We start from the raw sequence: 15,042 nt of genomic DNA, 5'->3' as shown, positions 1-15,042 counted from the left end.
GATCTTTTCAAACTATAGATATAGTGCATATTTTTCAAAGCACTATAAATGCAGAAATAAAAATTAATAAACTACAGGGATGTAGAATTACTTTTGGGTATCAATTGCTGGGGACCATGAGCTATTGGCTCCTTTGGGGACATTTCTTGTTTCTAACTGTGCACTCCTTCCATTTACTCGTTTTCTTTAAGAAACTCTTTTGCAATGAGAAGCATTCATGAAGAAAAAAGCCTTAATCTTTGAACTGTGTGGAGGCAAAAGCAGTTTTTGTCAATCACTTAACTCACCCTGCTTTTTAATATACTACTGATTCAATTTTATAATATTTAAAATGTATAATTTTATTAACAAACTTTATTAATAAATCAAATTGATTTATAGCATTATATATTTAAACTTTACTATTTTATTTCTGTGGCGTGCATGTGTGTACACATGTATGTGCACACATCTATAAGAAGGCTACAAGTTGATGTTGCTCTCTACATTTTCTTTGAAAGGAAGTCTCTGTCATGGAACATGGGGCTCAGTGTTTCAGTGAGAATGTCTGGCTCGCAATGTTATGGCTGGGTTGCAGGCTTACACTACCACAGCTTGCTTTTATGCATATGTTGGGGAACTAATGAGGTTTTCATGCTTACACAGCAAGTGCTTTCCCCAGGAAGCCATCTTTCCATTCTCTGCAGCTCTAGTCATCTTACATTTGTCCTGTTTTATGCTCAGGAATACGCTGCCGTCTTAAAAGAAATTAGGGGAAATTCTCTCTTGCGTGGAGCTTTGTGATAATTTATAATCTATACCACATATCCTCAGAAGACTTATAAAACTCCCAAGAAGATAGCTGAACTGAACAGCGTTCTAGAACTGATTCTTGGACTACTTAAAAATTCTACCACAGTAATTTGACCCTGCTTGCACACATTTTGGTGATTTGTGGTATACACTTATTTTACCCACATTTTAATATCTTTTAATGTTCAATGACCCTTGTTTCTAGAACTAGTTCTCCACTTCTGTTCAGAAGTGGCTAGGGTGTTGAGGTTATGTTAGTGTGATGAGGGACTTTATTTATTCAACAAGAAATGCTTTCTTTGTGTTTAAACACAATTAACTTTTGTACCTTTAAAGTCTGAAATGGATCTTTAGGAAAATACATGTATAGTAAATTTACAACCTGGTTCCTTTAGTGTATTAGTATACTTGTGTGTGTGTGTGTGTGTGTGTGTGTGTGTATGTGTGCATGCAATTTATCTGTACATATAAAAAGAGCTTTTCTTTTTGTTCTTCTTTCCTTAGAACTATTTCGAGCGAATGGGTAAAGCAGAAAATCAGGAACTATAGAGTTTTGTAAAGAGACTTTGTCCAAAGATATTGTAACGTTGACAATAATAATCTGCTCGGTTTCTGTTTGGTACCCATCTTGTTGATCTCAGTGTTTGTAATCATACAGGTTCCAACACACAACAATAACAGCAACAATATTAATAATAGTAATACCAAAAAATTCTTTATGGGACAATTACCACTAAGCAGGCATGGGATAAGTGCTTTATAAGCATTTTTTAACTTCAAATAACAAGTGTGTGTTGTAGGCACAAGTGTCATTCCATATGAAGAATCTCTAGAAAAGACTCCTTCCCAAGTCACAGTGTAACAATAGAAAGGGATCCAGGACATACCCCCAAACTATTATAAATGACTCTAGTGTTAAAATCCACCCCCTACTGATTTGGTACTAAAGCTCTGTAATCACGGTCTACACAGTTCATCACGCCCTGCTTGTCAGCCAAGGCTCCCCAGAAATTGGTAAGTGTGATTTACAACTCAGAGCCAGAGAGTGGGTGGGAAGTTTTAAAAATGGTTTTCAGGCACTTGCCCCCACGAGCTAAGCACAAAGAGACAAACGCTAAGGTTGATGCGCTGTGTGGTCTGTGAGAGATGAGGTCAGTATGCAACAACGAAGTGGTAAAGTTTGAAAAGAGACATATGATATTTACATAACTCCTAAAAGGTGAAACGGAATATGTCTGGATCAGAGCCACTCTCTGTGCCAAGCATGATTATATGAAATTGAAGTCAATGCTTTACAGTAATGCTATAAAATTGCTGGGCTCGGAAAGAAACTGTGGCCCATCGTATTTGGGGAAACGCATCTGAAACATATTGTTGTTGCAGATGCAGGGGAAGAGTTGAATTTCACCTTCTAGCCAGAGGGGGAAGGTATACAGGATATTAGAAAACGGAATAAAGACTGTGTTCATACAGTTTGATAGGAAGCTTAACTTGGACAACCGAACAGTGAGAAACAGATTACATATGTCAGAGAGTAACAGCTTCACGACCCATGGTGGTCCTTTGTATAATGCTAATTCTATCTTCAGTCCTGGGTCATACTACTTCTTTTTAAGGACTAAGATATTCTTTAGAGCTATTTCTGAATTCTGTGGTGTACATAGAATTTACTTTATAATCACAGAATAAAAACTGTTTAGAGTGTTAAATAAATACATAGATGGATTTACATCCTGGCACCATAATTAAGTACCATGACCAGTATTCACAGCACACAATGTGAAAGAATACATCTGTGTTTTGCTTGTATGCCTTAAGAACAATTAAGTAAATCTCACTGCTATCTAAAGTGAATATTATCTTGAAGTAATTTTATTTGAAAAGTAAAACAAGATACAAATGTTTGTTACAGCTTATGTAAAAACTGTAGATTTTAAAAAAGCTCTGGAGAGTCTTCATTCCTGCTGTATAGATGAACAATTAATTAATAAATATAAGTCATAATGTTGAGTGGTTGCTGTGTTTTGGGTGTGCGATTTACATTCTGGAAATCAGAGCGCGAGGCAGCATAAATTATACAAGGTTTATTTGTAAATCTGTATTCTCAATCTTGTTTGTATTTCATAAGATAAAAATTATTTTTTTTAAAAAAGAATTATTTATTTACTGATTGATTGATTGTACATGAGTACAGTGTAGCTGTCTTCAGACACACCAGAAGAGGGCATCAGATCCCATTACAGATGGTTGAGAGCCACTATGTGGTTACTGGGATTTGAACTCAGGACCTCCGGAAGAGCAGTCGGTGCTCTTAACCACTGAGCCATCTCTCCAGCCCCCAAGATAAAAATTCTTATCGAAACTAAAAGGAAACACACTCGGGTTTCAGTTCATTGTTATTAATCAGTGGGTGAAGGCTTCGCTGCCTTGTTTCTTCTCCTTTTGACCTTGTAGGAGCAGAATCGCTCACTCAAAGAAAAGAGGGTACTTCTATCGGAGGCATAATAGGAACGTAAGTAGAAAATCGGTTAAAGAAATTAAGGGCACTTCCAAGCCCCTTTACTTCTGTAGTAAGGAGAAGCAATGATTAACTTCACAGGGCTGCTGTAGGTCAGGGCAGTGACCTGAAAATGTGTTTTACAAAGTCTCTCTGAGGTAGATGCAAGGGCTGAATTTGGCTTTGTTTCCATCAAGGCGCATGATGCCAGCTTCGAAGTGGCATGAGCAATCTGAGTGAAGAGACCTCCTCAGAGGAATGAGGCTTTCCTTGAGTGAGTTTTCATGCTTGTGGGATGGGATTAGTTATGGTGAGATGGTAAAGCAAAGCTGGCCTTCTGGCTTCTCCTCTGCAGATGCCAGCCTGTGCCCCACAACCACCCCCCTTTCCTACTAAACAGGATGAAGGCAAAGCTCTCATTATCCTGACTGTGGACTGAAAACTCAGGGGCTAAAACCAAGTTTTATATTACAGTTTACATCAGCCAGAACTGGGTATCCTGTTATAGGAAAAGAACAGCAGCAGCAGCAGCAGGAGGAGGAAGAGGAAGGGGAACAGGAGGAGGAGGAAAAGGAAGAAGAGAAGGAAGAGGAGGGGGAGGAGGGGGAGGAGGAGGAGGAGGAAGAGGAGGAGGAGGAGGAGGGAAGAGTGCAAGTTTAATACATCGCTGTTGAATTCATCTTTACAAAATGACACTTTAAATCCAATTCTTTTCTAGTCTTAAGGTCATCCCAACATATTTTTATGTCCTTATAAATGAGACCATCACAAAAACTGTAGTGGAGAGGAATAGAGAGAGGAAAAACTGGCAAGATTTTATAAATTGAATTTATACGTAATTTACATCTTGTAAGATAACTTTCTTGAATGAAATATACTTGAAAAGACTATCTTAATTTATTTAAAATTTACAGATATTGGGTTTAAATTTTCCCCATATTACTGACTGCCTTATGAAATGGATACACTTAATTTTCTCTCTCCAAAGCAGATTCAGTAAAACTTTATGGGGCTAGTCTAGTAACACATATACAAGAACTGAGCTACTGATGTCAAACCAGTGACATAATGCTTAATGCATAGAGAGCATATGTAAGACTTCACTTGCAGAAGTCTTCGTGGGCTGTGTGTTTCTTTACAGCAGAGTTCTGACTCCTTAGTCCTAAGTCTGATCTCTCTTGGCCACTTCCTGTGGTTTCCCAAACTCTGCACTGACCAAAGACAACTTCCTGTTCTTGCCCACTGGCTTTAACAACTCAAAAAAAAATTAGCAGCATATAAAAGATATGTGCATCTGTGATTAAAACTGAAAGTACAAGAATAAACCATAATCCTGTTCCAGGGTTCACAGCAATTCTATGGGAGAAAGTGTCTTAAAACACCACCATCACCACCACCACCAACATCCAAGTAAATCCTGGGGTGTCTTGGCATATGCCTTTAATCTCAGCACTAGGGAGTCAGACAGAAGACATGGGTGAATTTGTAGCCAGCGTGGTCAACATAGTGAGTTCCAGGCAAGGCAGGAATACAGAGTAAGACTTTGTCTCAAAAACAAAAAACAAAACCCAACCAACCAACCAAACAAACAAACAAACAAAGAAACAGACAAAACCCAACAAAAAACCAACCAATCAACAAACCAACCAATCAACATACCAACCAATCAAAAACCAACCAGGGTGTAATTGAAAAACATTGGATGGTAGACCTAAATGGAAAATAAAACTGTGTAACTACTTGAAGAAAATATGGGAATGCATCTTTCTAACTTCTGCCTGTCCAGTGGTGTTTGGGATGGAATTACAAGGACATGAGGGATGAGGAAAATAATAGATCAGACATCATAAAAGTTAAAAATATTTTGCTTCAAAAGACGTCATCAAGAAAGGGAGAGGGTAACTCACAGAGTGTGAGAAAACTTTGTAGCTCATAAATACAGGAAGAATGATTATGACTCAATGACAACAATTTTATTAGACCAAAGGATGTGACCAGATACTTGCCAGAAATGAGACATAAATGGTGGATAAGGACAGGAATCAATGGTCAACATCATTGCACTCCGTATATGCAAATCAAACCCAAAACAAGATACCAATCTCCCCAAGATGGCAATAAAAAAGAAACTGATAAGAGCAAGTGTTATTAGTGGTATAGAGATATTGCTCATGTTGCTGAAGCCAGTTTGATAGCAACCTTATGATTTCACAGACTGCTAAGTTCAAGGTTACTGTATAATCTAGTAATATATATATATACATTAATACATATATAAGACATATATAATATATAATATATATTATATATTATATATGTCTTACCACACAGATGAGTCTTGGAAGCAGCATCCTGAAGATGCCAGGAAGCTTCACACATTTGACTGCTTCACTTATATGAAATATCTAGAGTAAGCTAATCCACCAAGAGAAAGGTTAGACATTTCCTGAGGCAGGGATAGGAAGGGACTAGTCAATGGGTATCCACTTTCTGGTAGAATAATGGAAATATCCTAAAGTCAGATTGAGGTGATGTTGGCATGACCACGAATGTTCTCAAGTCTATGGAAATGTACACTTAAAATGTCTGATTTTAAATTGTGGATGAGCTCTTTTATCGATAAATCTGTTATTAATAAAGGAGATGAGCTTTTAGGGAAATCATTTATTTGCTTCAGTACTCCACTGAAGTTGAATATTCTATCTTTCTCATCTGTCTCCCAGGCTTTTGTCAATATTATAATGATAATTTGTATGTGCAGCCACTGTGCTTGGTAATACTTTTAGAATTTCCTTTTGCAGTTACATATGGCAGTTATTTATACACAGGCCTTTTCTGTCTGATTTTAACATATTCAAAAGTAGGGTTGGGAGACAGAAGGAACAGATGACACTAAAGAGACTCTCTTCCGTCTGGACACAACAGCACGGACACATTATGAACTCAGGAACACTGTGGTAGCCTACCAGGGCCTGCACAGGTGTAAGTCAGACAGGACCCAGCCCTGAGACGGAGAAGTGTACCCAAACTCCCATCACCAGCCAAGAAGCTAAGTCCAATTGGCATCTGCTTGCAGAGGAAGAATTGGTTTTCTCCAATGGAGTCACATTAGGAATGTTAGTCACATTACGAGAAGGCCCATGCCCAGCAGTTGATAGCCAGCACTAAGTGAACTCAATGGTATTTTTGTAGACATTTTGTCTCATATTGTTTTGTTTGTGCATTTTTTAAATCTTACTGGACTTTTGCTTTATATTACAATTTTTGATTTTATGTTCCCATAGGTCTTGTTGTTGTATACTTATGTTTCCTGTGCTTTCTCTTTGTTATTTTATTTTTTGTTTACATTCTGGTTTGTTTGCCAGTCTGAGTGTTTTCCAGAGAGAGCGAGAGAGCGAGAGAGAGGAGAGGAGTTAGGTGGGTGGGGTGGGGGAAGATATGGGAGGAGCTGAGGGAGAAAAAACTGTGAGCATACTATATTTTATGAAAAAAATATTTTCAATAAAAAATGGGTTGGTGTGTCATAGTGTATTCTTTACTTCCGTTTTATTTTTCATAATTATGTTCTATATGTGTCAAGGGAATTGAACATATTATCCAAACACATGCATAAAGCAATGGGTTGAGTTCATAACCCCCTGAAGGGATCAAATGTTTTCTATATTAATGAAAACATAATTATTTTCCATGATTCCTTCCCCCTTTCATCAAATTATTAGTTAATACTTTCCCTTTTGTCTGTGGATGTACTTAGTATTTATTATTGTCCTACATTAAATAACTTTCAATGCTCTTGTCACTATCGAACATTTATTGATATGGCTTTGGGGAATACTATAAGACATAGTATGCATATGGGAAAGTATAATAATTTTTAAAGAACATTAACTACCAAAGGGAGACCTATGTCTGTGAGAAATTTGGCCTCATTCAACCTCTCGGGCTTTAGTCTAATTTATACATCCTTGGACCTTGACTTTTTTATTTATAAAATAGAAATAAAAATATACTGTGTATGAATTATGATAGAGCAGTTGAATTTGGTTAATTTGACACAATGACTTTATATAGTCCATAACTGTTATACAATATTCTATTATATATACTATAGACCCATACATATCTATGTATGATAATATTTTTTAAGATACATGAGTGTAGATACAAACATGCATATACAGATACATTAACTATTCTGGTCATTTTGCAGTTCATTTATAGAGCAGGAAATATATCATTGCAGTTTTAGATGGTACAGCAATGTTTTATATATCCTTTCTTTATACCAATTGCTTATGAGCTGTGTTAACAACATTATTCACAATATTCTCTCTGTTTTGGAATTTACTTGGGGAAACCGAAGACTCTGCTGCTATTACTCTATCGGCTGTGTCTGACAGAGAGCAAAGCAATGAGTGAAGGCAGTGAGAGCTACCTGAACGAGCTCTACATTTTCAACCTGGGAGGTAGCTCTTGGAGCTGTGGAAAATCAGTGCCCTTGGAACCAACTGGTTCTAATTTAGAAATTGTGGGAGTAAGCTGGAGTGGAGAGGCTGGGGAACAGGGGTGTGTATTTATCAGGCGTCTCTTACGTAGCGTGCAGTAAGCTACTTCAGATTTAATCTTTACAATAACCTGTTGCAGCAGATATTATTATCCTGTCTATAAAGTTATAGCATCCTCACATTACTTGCCCCGGTTTATTTAGCCAGTAAGTTTGTGTTTGAACTCCTGGTTTATCCTAACCTTAACTTTTTTTTTTAAACTGGGTTATGTTAGAACAGCAGCAGATGTCACACACACCTGAGGTGAATGCCAAGTCTTAACAAAGGGCTCTCTACAGAAGCAGAGGCAGAGACTGGAGGAACCGAAAGAGGATGCTATGGTGCCATGGAGTTAGCCAGCAAAGTCACTGGAGGTGTCGAAGAGGAAGAAGCTACTTGCTGTGAGAGTAGTCATTACAACTGACAGTGGTTTTCAACAGAAAAAAAAGGTGAAGATAATTCTAATCCAAAATTCTCTTCAGTCGTTTAAAAATCATGAAAGCCTCGAGCAGCCAACATTCAGACAGCATAAGGTGCACGAGTGACCCTAGTTAAGATCAGCAGGGCTTTGTAGTTCACTGCCTCAGATGCAAGATGATAAGCGCTCATTAAATGCCCCCAAGGTTGTGTGGGTTTGTTCCATAGCATTATTGTAGCAAAAGATAACTAATATACCTCTTTTCTTCCCCAAAGCACATCTGATACACAGAAAGGCTGTAAATGCTTATGGAAATAGAACCTCTGCACGATGAGTTATCTTCTTGAATTGGACATCAGTGGAGTTTTGTGTCGTCATTTTAATTGAACATCAAATTCCTAGATATGAATATTCAGCAAATGGTTTCAGATGTGGAACTACGGTGTACTCTGGGGGAAAAGAAGGTTGAGAGATCAAATTTAGAAGCTGTCTTCGTAAAAGTAAAGCCAAAAACTAATTGTAACAACATTTATTGAGTATGTTATCTCATGTCTGGCACAATGTGGAAAGCTGGAAAGGGCTAGTCAACAAAGCAGATATGGTCTTTCTCCTTGGGCATGACCTACAAAACATCGCTACAAAACAAAAATAAAGAACTCCAAATTGCAATCGATGGCACAGAAGGAATGAGCAAGTGGCTGAGCCACAGGGTCAATGGATGGTGAAGGATATATTCCGGATTTGGTGGCTGGAGAAAACCTTTTCCAGTAAGAAACATGAGCAAGAAGGCAAGTTATCCTGCAATGAAGATACACCCCCATATAAAGGTTCCAGGAAGGGCAAAGCTTGAGTATGAAGCCATGAAGAGTAATTCTCTATGAGAGGGTACATGGCATTTGTAATGATGAAGGTGGGAAGGTAGACAGTGTTCATCCCATTGGGCGAACAAAGATGACTGGACTTAGATTCTAGGCCCAGTTTAGGGTTGTAAGCAAGAATATAATGAGATACAACTTAGCAGTTACATTTGAGGGTTATGTTAGGTAGGGAAATTATGTACAATATTGTGTACAAATAGGGTTGTGAGAATAGTAACGTTGGTTTCCATTGAGCTATACTAAACCTCCTATTTCCACCCATTATAGTCACCAATGAGTGAGCAGATCCTTATCATTCTGATGGGGACCTTGGGAAGGCAGGGGGTGGTGTTCAGGTTGTTCTACATTTCTTATGAAGCAGTTGGGTTAGGACCACCAACATTTAGTGGTATATTGATACTCACTGAAAGTGGGCCAGCACTGTCTTTTATTGTCATATTGTCATTCTTGGTCCTTGGCAACTCAACAACACTAGAAAACCATCACTCTGTGACATGGGCTTCACACATAAAGCCAGAGCTCTGAGATGGAGCACATTATCCAGAGGTAAGTGAATAGTAGCCCAAATCGCAAGTCTCAGCGTTACACATGCTCAGGAACCTTTCCTCTTCAGATCACGGAGACGCTCCATCCAATTGCTTCGTTCACTTTCAGACGCATTGTGCTTCCTGCTCTTGAGAAACGGCATCATTCATTCTATTCCAGGATACGCCCACATCTGTCTTTCTGGAAACCATGTTCCATGTGCCCTAATTTGAAGAACTCATTAGGAATAAAAATCGTAAGAACTGATTATAGTCAACATTCTCGCCATTTGTAAAGTCTTAGTTTCTAATCCCACTGAAGAAGAAAACTGTAGTCTCTGTTTCGAATTTGGATAATTGAATAGTGACTTATGTGCAAATTGACAGTGGTTGTCGGAAAGATTTCCATCGGACGGATGATTAAAGCAGTAAGAGTTGATTTTCTTTTAATTTGATCTCTCCTCTACACGCTTTGTCAATCACAGCAGCTTTTTTTGATTTCCTCTGAAATAGGTGGGAAAGCTTTTGTCAAACCCCTTCCATTGTTTTGTAAGTAAAGTCAGTTTTTGTTGTGGCAATAGCTTTAAGGAGAGTCTTTTAGTTTCTGGACTTTGTATAATGTGTCATGATTAAAGTTCAGACGTGTTTATCGTTCCTGATCTTTTGATGATACCTCCACTTACTAGATTTGCTTTTGAGATGGTGTTTTATTATACAGATTGCACTGCTGATCTTGGACTTGTCATCCTCCTGTCTCAGCCTCCCAAGTGGTGGGATGAAAGGCAAATACAACCCTGCCCAGCATATATAGAGAGCTGATGAAGACAATACAAGAAAGTGCTGTTAGCTCGCCCATTGGCTTGCTTGCATTCAAGTCTTGAACCAGTGAGTTCTTCTCCTTCAATTCCATCCTATGACATGTGCCAGAAGTCTTAGATTCTAGCCATGGACTGTCTGCTCACAGGCTGTGTAAGCTGAAGCAAATCACCTGCCTTTTCTGGGCTTTGACTTTCCCCACTAGAGAGCTTAAGAGCCAAGGACTAGATATTTCTAAGGTTATTTCAAGTTCAGAATTTAAGTTGCAAAGTGACCATCCCAGGGCAGGCTCCTGCATTGCTGGAGTTTGGCAGGTGTTAGCTGTACAGAATTGTAGTGTCTGATGAGCATTCATAGACGAGAGCTACAGGACGGAGAGTCCAACTTTCACCAGGATGCATGACCCTACGTCTGACCTAAGACTTTGACAAAGAAATGAAGCCACTTGTCTCTACATTCAGAAATGATGGAGGGGAAAAGGCCTATAACCATTTCTTGGGTTTTACTCCCTCTCTTTCCCATCCTCTTGGCCTCCTATTTCCTGCCCACAAGCCATCAGCATCCCACTGATGTAGGAGAACTGTCAGCTGCTGGGAGTTAGTGGCAAGGCTGGGGTTTTGCAAATGACCTCACCTTGTTTTGAATTTCTGTTTTCCATCTGCTTTTGGCAAACATCGCTGCATTTTTAATAAGTCAATCCACTTTTTAATATAATTGATGAGCATTCCATTCTCTTTCCAGTTCAATACGGAGATTGTTTTGTATTGAGGAACAAGGATGGCTGGCTTCTTTCCCCCATAAGGTCCCAATGGTCCCTATTGCCATTCATAACAACGTTGTAATTTAGTTTCTCCTTTATCCCTACTAGGAGTGTTTTCTATTGCTTCTCTCTCTCCTACTCTCCCTCCTCTCAGGACCTCCCCCTTGGCCCCCTGTCTCGTGTGTGTGTATGTGTGTGTGTGTGTGTGTGTGTGTGTGTGTGTGTGTGTGTGTGTTCTTTCCTGTAGGGGTGAAGATGGGAACTGTGGGTAAATCACCAGTTCCCTAGTAGGACCATGGGCCTAGGAGTCAACGCTCCCACCTTGAATCTCTTGCTTGTTCCTTTCTCTAGCCAGGAGAGTGGAATGCTTCGTTTTAGCTAATCTTGAGTTTTTATGTTTATTTGGGGACTTTTGATTTCCCACTCCTGTCTCCCCTCCAGCTTTAAAGTCCAGATTTTCAAGACAGAAGGCACAAAAGGCTATGTGCTGGCACTCATCTGCTGGGTGTCTGAGAAGTGAATCAGAACTTAGCAAGAAGAATCCCAGAAGCTCTAAAAACAGTAGAAGAGAAGGCACCTTGTTGCTACCATTTTACAAGTCCCACCTTCATATCCAGCAGGAATCCTCTCTCCCCTGCATCTGAGTTCTGCCATTCCTTTCTGTGCTTGCTTTTATAAACCCTGCCTATGGGATTTACATCCTCAAAGCCCCACTCCTCACAGGACTTTTAGTTTTTAAAACGATGACTTTGACCAGGAGCTTAGTCTCTCTCCTTCATCTCTGGCTTGTGACCTGGAAGTGCAGGTTTATTCTCTGGTGGTCCTTATGTCGTCCGATACCTCTCACGCCTGGACACTTTCGTTGACCTTTCCCGCCCGCTATGGTGAAACTTACCCTTCAGGGAACCTCTGTTGAAATAGTTTCGTTAAATTTTTCACCTTACTCCAAGCCAGATTAAATGCCTCTTGTGAGTGCTTCCAACTAAGCCAGAACATAGACCTCACGGAGTGCTTAACTATGTTACTCTCCTGTCTTCGCTTTTCCTGTCCAGCTTTCTCTCAATCATGAGCACCTTGAAGTCTAAAGTATAGTACTTGGCAGTATAATACACAAATGGACTCTGGATGAATGCGTGGCAATATTATACCTATAAAGAGGTGCCAAATTCAGTTTCTTTGTTTCTCAAAGTGCATCCAAGACTAAATTTCGTTATATGCTAAAAGTATGCATGGTCTTGACAGTCCCTTAGACAATGTTTTCGGAGTAAGGAAATGTTTCTGTAGACCTGGCTTTGATTGCTCTGTGTCTGAGGTTCATTGTCAGTCTTGTCTTCGTGGAGAAAGGTCAGCGGGCATGCGCTGAGCTGCTTCCTGTTGTTCTCGCGAACTCAAGGCTGATAGAAAGAAACTTGTTTAGAGGTTCAAGGCTCCTCCATTGGGGATCCCATGCTCAGTCTAATGGAGGAGTAAGAGAAAGGACTGAAGGAGCTGAAGGGGTTTGCAGCCCCACAGGAAGAACAAGAGTATCAGCCAACCAGACACTCCCACCTCCTGAGCTCCCAGGGACTAACCAAAGAGTTCACATGGAGGGACCCATGGCTCCAGCAGCATATGTAGCAGAAGATGGCCTTGTCGGGCATCAGTGGGAGGAGAGGCCCTTGGTCTTGTGAAGGCTGAATGTCCCAGAGTAGGGGAATGTCAGGGCGGGGAGGCAGGAGTGGGTGGGTGAGCACCCTCACCAGAGAATTTCAACTCCAGGGATAAAATGATCCTGCTGGATTTCTGAGCTCTCACTGATTTCCTGCTCCAAAGAAAACTGCTCTGCTACTCTGAGAGAGAGTCACTTACTGTGAAGTCACTAGGGTAGAAATAGAGTAGGAAACACACACCAAAACAAACAAAAACAAACAAACAAACAAGCAAACAAAACCAACAACAACAGAACAAGCAACACCCTGCTTTCTCTGTTTTAATCAGTCTTCATAAAAGCTTAATTTCCACATGACTTTATTTTATTTTGATGATTTTTTTCTTACTTAATGTTGTATTTAAAGACAAAACATATGCTGGGGAAACAGAAAACAATTTTCTGTGCCTGTTCCCAAGTTTTGTTTTTCTCTATTGTAAAGCAAGCATACGAGACCATTTGGGAAAACGGAAAGGAGGCGAAGATACAGAGTCTGAGTCTGAGCTGTGTGCTGCACAGGGTATCCTCCAGGTCTTATTTTCTCCTTAATTAAGCTCAGATTGAAAACAAACAGAGCTTTTCACACACAACAACAATAGCACTGCAGGCACATGCAGATAGACAGACACACACTCACAGATAGGATAATTTACATGTTCTTGCCTTTTCTTTTGTTCCCTATCCATGTTTGTCTAAAGGGAATAAAAATAATGATGTTGCAGATTTACATTTTGCATAATATGAAAGTGAATTTTAACCTCTTTTCCAGATTGTATTTATCACACCCTCAAATGAGAACTAGCACAGCACAGGCTTCATTGTAGCGCGAGTGTCATTTTTGTTCAGATTCTAATTAATCAGATGCATCAGGAGAATGTTTGCCAGTTAAATCTTGGACTTGCTCTTCCTTCAAGTTTAAATTGTGGTAATATGCACACACAGCTTAACCCTCTTACTTCTGTTTAATGTGTGCAGTGAGTGATGTGCATGGAATATGCAATACCACCTAACCATGACTCTTACTCATGTTTTATGTATGAAGTTAGTGTTATCATCGTGCAAACATGGTCACCATCCATTTCTTCCTATATATCAATTAAACAATACTAGTCCATTATCCTGACCTGTCCATTCTTTTTTTTTTAATCTCTTTGCTTTTGACTATTTTAAGACGCTGTTGAGTGTCTTTACCTTTCTTTGTTTCTTTCTTTATCTTTCTTTGACAGGCTTACTTCACTCAGTCTAATATTACCGAGGATATGTCAGTTTTCCGATTTTAAGGCAGAGTACTATCTTATTATATATGCACACATTTGTTTCTGTTTGGGGACTTTTTTGTTTTTGTTTTGTTTTGCTTATTCACTCAGCTGCTGGTATATAATTGGGTGTCCCATGTCTTATAGTAATGTTACTATGGTAACAATGGCACGATCATCACAAGATACACAAACATCTTTTCAAAGCCCTGCTTTACTCGCTCATCTTCGCTTAAGGAAGTATTTTACTGTTGGTGGTTTTGTTTTGTTGTTTGTCTGTTTTGAATGAAATACTGTTATAGGAATTTTTGGGGGGTGGGTTAGGGCTGGGCCTCCTTAAGCAATAGCTAAGGGTGCAGTTGTGTGCTAACTGAAGAGGGTTCTCATTATCTCTGAGTGCTGAGGATATTCTGGGGGGGAAGGATGAGTCCTGCTTAACATCATCAGGTTTTGAAATTTAGACTATTTTTCCTTTCAAGAATTCCTTCTACGTCTTTGTTCTAGTCATTCGAGACTCCCATTTGATGGCGTCCCCTATGCCACCAGGCTCTTCATTTTTACTTAGTATTTTTTTCTTTTCATTTCCCACATGGTAATTTTGCTTTTTTTTTCCTGTCTACTCTGTTCTACCCTTAACACCGTCAGTGGCATTTTCTGAGAGGAGACAGCTGATCTCAGGCCTGAGAACTCTAGTTTGTTTTTCTATGGCTATTTTACCCCACCCCTTTGTCCTGAGTGACTCTTTCCTGGAGGTACTTTAGATTTATGACCATATCTAGCCTATTGATGCTTGTTATAGAGGAGTTTCTTCCAAGGTTAAACCTTCTATCTTGGAAGAAAGCTCATTAAGAAACAGGATATTACAAGATA

The 15,042-nt window shown here is 39.3% G+C and overlaps 1 protein-coding gene across 3 annotated transcripts in view; it reads right to left on the bottom strand.

Annotated features, from left to right (window-relative positions):
• Positions 1 to 15,042, bottom strand: part of Gimd1 (GIMAP family P-loop NTPase domain containing 1) — a 34,707-nt gene that overhangs the window by 19,009 nt on the left and 656 nt on the right. The window contains exon 2 of one of the 3 annotated variants that reach the window (XM_039102722.2): positions 8,509 to 8,700. The exons of the other annotated variants lie outside the window; for them this stretch is intronic. The gene's annotated coding sequence lies outside the window, so the exon portion shown is untranslated. The remainder of the gene's footprint in view (positions 1 to 8,508; positions 8,701 to 15,042) is intronic. 3 annotated transcript variants of the gene reach the window in all.

Source organism: Rattus norvegicus, chromosome 2 (genome assembly GCF_036323735.1).
Source record: "Rattus norvegicus strain BN/NHsdMcwi chromosome 2, GRCr8, whole genome shotgun sequence".
Taxonomy (NCBI): Eukaryota; Metazoa; Chordata; class Mammalia; order Rodentia; family Muridae; genus Rattus; species Rattus norvegicus.
This window is presented reverse-complemented; position numbering and strand designations above follow the sequence as displayed.